This window comes from Centrocercus urophasianus, unplaced genomic scaffold, assembly GCF_019232065.1.
Source record: "Centrocercus urophasianus isolate 14NV4802_14NV808 unplaced genomic scaffold, USGS_Curo_1.0 seq_10, whole genome shotgun sequence".
NCBI lineage: Eukaryota > Metazoa > Chordata > Aves > Galliformes > Phasianidae > Centrocercus > Centrocercus urophasianus.
This window is the reverse complement of record NW_024884142.1, coordinates 13230473-13234843: the sequence shown is the minus strand read 5'-3', so window position 1 is coordinate 13234843 and position 4371 is coordinate 13230473.

The following is a 4371-nucleotide window of genomic DNA, read 5'->3' as shown; positions in this document are numbered from 1 at the left end:
TGCCTTACTCTTTGATCTTTTGTTCCATTTTGTTGCCATCTGCGTGGATGTAAGTTACGTTGCTGTAGGATGTGACCAAGGAAGGAACAGCTACCTTTGTGTAAACCAGTGAGTCATAGCATTTTAAAAGCTACAGCATCCTGCATTGAAAGCGTCACCCATTGGTTTCACACTGGGAAGAATTCAGTAGTTCTGACAAAAAGAAAACATTTTGCTTAACTTTATTTATTGGTTTAAAAAACTCTTTTTTTTTTTTTTTTTTTAGTTTACTGGCTGTTATGAAAGCCTGGGCAGAGCAGGATAGATAAATATTTCACTATCCACTTTTAAACCACAGGACCCAGAGTGCTTGTGCATATGCTGGCTCTGTAATGAGGTGAAACCCAGACATCCTACACTGTGACAAAAGTTAAGTACAGCTGCTGATACCAGTAGATAGGTACAGAAAGCCTGTTGTCAACTTCTTGTTCTTCCAGTCCAGTTTGAAAACTTTGGGTCATCTAAACTTAGCAGAGATTATTGAAGCAAAGTGCTTATAGAGTTATAGAATCATTAAGGCTGGAAAAGTCCATCTAGTCCAGCCACCAGCCCAGCCCTGGGCTGTGGCTGACAGTGGTTCCACCATCTCCCTGGGCAGCCTGTGCCAATGCATCACCACTCTTTCTGAGAAGAAATCTTTCCTAAGCTCCAACCTGAACCTGCTCTGGTGCAACTTAAGGCCATCACCTCTTGTCCTGTCGCTTCTTACCAACGTGGATGAATTCCCTGAAAGAGATGATATTATTCATGCAGATTGCATTCTTGGGGAATAAAATTCTTCCATAGGGATACCTCAGTATTCAGGCAGGTCAACTGCCTGGGCAGGGAGAGGGAGGAGAAGGATCATAGAATCATAGAATGGCCTGGGTTGAAAAGAACTACAATGATCATCCAGTTCCAACCCCTTGCTATGTGCAGGTCGCCAACCAGCAGCCCAGGCTGCCCAGAGCCACATCCAGCCTGGCCTCGAATGCCTCCAGGGATGGGGCATCCACAGCCTCCTTGGGCAACCTGTTCCAGTGTGTCACCACCATTACCCCCTAGTACCTGCAGCTGCCTTCTTGTTGGAGCTCAGGAAAGGATGTACGTTTCCTGGCTGTGGTGGGATAAGGAAGCTGCCAAATTCTGTTAGCACAGCCGTGGTGAATTCTGCCTGGCAGCTTTCTCAGCTTCCAAAACATTCTGTAGTGCCTGTTCCTGTACATGAACATCAGCTGACAGTACTCTGTCCTACCTCTGTAAAGAAAGTCTGATGAGAACATGAATGGACTTGAGATTTACTTTTTTTACATCTAAATGATTCTCAATTTTATTTTTGCCCAAATGCCTGCTGGTTGGATTCTGATGTGCGTGCAAGTGCCTGGGAAACAAAATCAGCTCTGTCAAGATGAAAAATGAGTTCTTAAAAGGCTTAGTCATTGGTGGTAGTTTGCAAAGGCTTTTATTGTTTGTCTGTCTCCCTTAAAAAATATATTCTTGCAACGTGAGTGCCATGTGCCATACAAGACGTGGAATGGAGCAGAGAGGCCGACCATGCAAAGATGTAGAACTCAAAAAACAGAGTTGCATTTATTGTGGCCTCCATCAGCACAGTAACACTGAAAAAGAGGTGCTGCTTCATTGCAAAGCAATGAAGAGTTTAAAGAAAAAGATGAAGTAGGGATGAAAACAGTATTAATAGAGAATGATATGAAATATACAACAAGAAATGAAGCATAAGGAAAGTTTTCCATAAGATACTTACAACTTTGTACTGCTGATACTGAGTAAAGGAATACTTGTGCTGTATTTAAGAAGAAAATTCTGTTTCCAGTGTGTACTATGAGCTGCTAGAAAGCTGCTGTATTCTTTTCAAGTGCATTACATCTGGTGAAAGCTTGGCGAGCACTGAAATTCTTGTGCTGTCCAGAACTAAATAACACTAATGAAAGCTTAATAATGCATTTTGAAATATGAGCTTTCAATTGGAGGGGAAGAAAAAAAAACAAAAGCATTACTCTTTGGAGAGAGAAATGAGTGTCTGTGTTCTGCAAGACTCGTTTGTCCACTGCTGAAAATAATGGTGGTATTTTGCTTTCTGGTACCTCTAACACCGTGTTGAGAAGGCTGACTGAGCAGCTGAGGTTGAATGCTTTTCTCCAAGAATTGGCTGTTACAATTATTTGGGGTTGTATAGTAGAAAAGTTCAGATTTGAAACAGAATCGATCCTTTCAGTTAATGGTGGCTTTCAGCTTCTCTTACCTTCCTGTGAAAACCTCCAGTGTATTATTTTGAACATCTTGTTTGCCTCAGGGGCTTCAAGTTCTCACCAGGATTACACTGCTAACTGCTCCTGGTATTGGAAAGACAGAGGAAAATGTCTTTTCTGAAGAAAGGAAGGGAATCTTGTTTATGCGGAGTCCAAATATATGTGCAGGATAATATTAACTATTCCTTGCTTTGTTTTTGTACTTGTTCCTTACTGGCAACTAAGGCAGCTAAGGCTTTCTTTGTCACACATGCCAAGACCCTGTGATTGTGCAAATCGCTGCTGCTTCTCTCCTGACAGACACCCATTTGTAGCAGACTTGCCCTCAAGTTGCATGCCTGTAAACAGTTTATCTTTTGAACATTTGGGCAGAAACTTGGCAGCCAACATTTGACAGGACAAACAAAGGAAAACAAATCAAGCATCACTTCCCATTAGGAAGTAAACTATTGTTTGATAGGATGAAGCACGAGATATCCAAAACTGCCAGAAGTCATACTGCAGATGCAGTTACGCTTTACGTAGGATTCATTTGAAAATTAGTGATTTTAATTTTTATTCAATTTTTAAATGTACCATTGCTTGACTAAGGTACAACTAATCCTATTGTCTGCCATATAAGTCCTCTGTGTAGTCACAGGCATTTACGGAGGTTTAGCAGGAGTTGGGCCCTGTGGTGCCTGTAATCTTTTGTGTGTCTGTTGGTACAGCTGAAGAAATTCTCATAAATCACTGCTGGGTGGAGGGAAAAGAAAATATCACCGGTGGGTCTTTATAACAAGAAGATAAGCCACGGCTGTCTCATGTTTCCTGAGGTGTTCTGCCATGTCTGTGCAGCATGGCTGTCATGCTGCTGCCTGCTGCGCCAAGTGCTGTGGCAAAGCAGCTGGCCATGAGGTTATGCCGCAGGAGCTGAGCTCCCAGTTCACACAGCTTTTCCCATTAAAACAGGTTTTCCCATTAAACAATACAATCCTTGGCTGTAGTGACCAGCTGGGAAGGAGGTCCCCTGTGCACAGGTACAAGATGTAGGTCTTGGTGTTTAGGCTGTCTTTTCAGGGATGGAGATGCCTTGAAGATTAGTGCTGCATAACCCATGGCAAGAACTTCTCCAGATTCAATCTGCATTACCATTTCTACAGATGAGACTTAATTTGTCCAACAGGGTGCTACCAAGATGATCAGGGAACTGGAGTGCCATAGGGAGAGGCTGGGAGAGCTGGGACTGTTGAGCCTGGAGGAGAGGAGGCTCCAGGCATCCCATCGGTGCCCATATGGGAGAGTGCAAAGAGGATGGAACCGAGCTCTTTATTGCTGTGTCCAGTGTCAAGGACAAAGGCAGTGGGCACAAACACAGGAGGAGAGCTTCAGAAACTGCCTGGATGTGGTGCTGGGCACCCTGCTCCGGGTGTCTGCTAGAGCAGGATTTGGGCCAGATGGATCCAGACAGCCCTCAGCCAGGCTGTGACTCTCTGCTTTAGCTCTCAGTTATTAAATTCCCTTTGAATATCTCAGTAAGTGTGGGACGTTTTCTGATTCTTGTCTCTTCGTTGTTGTCCAAGTGAACTTTCCCCATAACTCATTTCTCATTAATTTAACTTCTGGTCAGTGTGTGCTCGTAATCTGTTGATTAGGCTGGCTTTCAGCATTTGTCTTTCGTTTATGTTTTCTGGTATCTCACATGATTTTGATAATTCCTCACTAATGTCTGGATATTTTTTTGTTTCCCTCAGTGGAAGGATTACAGGCTGGTGGTCACTTCGCTGCTTTGTTTGTGTTTTACTGCCTTTCAACCTGTATACCTGTCAATCTGGGAAGTGTTACTTGGGACTTGGCTTGTTTGGAATTGATGGCTCTGTGCCTGGCTTCCCCTCCTGCTCCCAGCATGATGCTCTGCGCAGTCAGAATCACGGAAATGGTTGAAAGGGTCCTCTGGAGATCACTGAGTCCAATCCCTGCTAAAGCAGGTTTCCTCCAGCAGGTTGTACAGGTGGGCATCCAAGCCAGTCTTGAATATCTCACGAGGAGGAGACTCCACCACCTCTGCGGGCAGTCTGTTCCAGTGCCCCATCACCCTCACAGT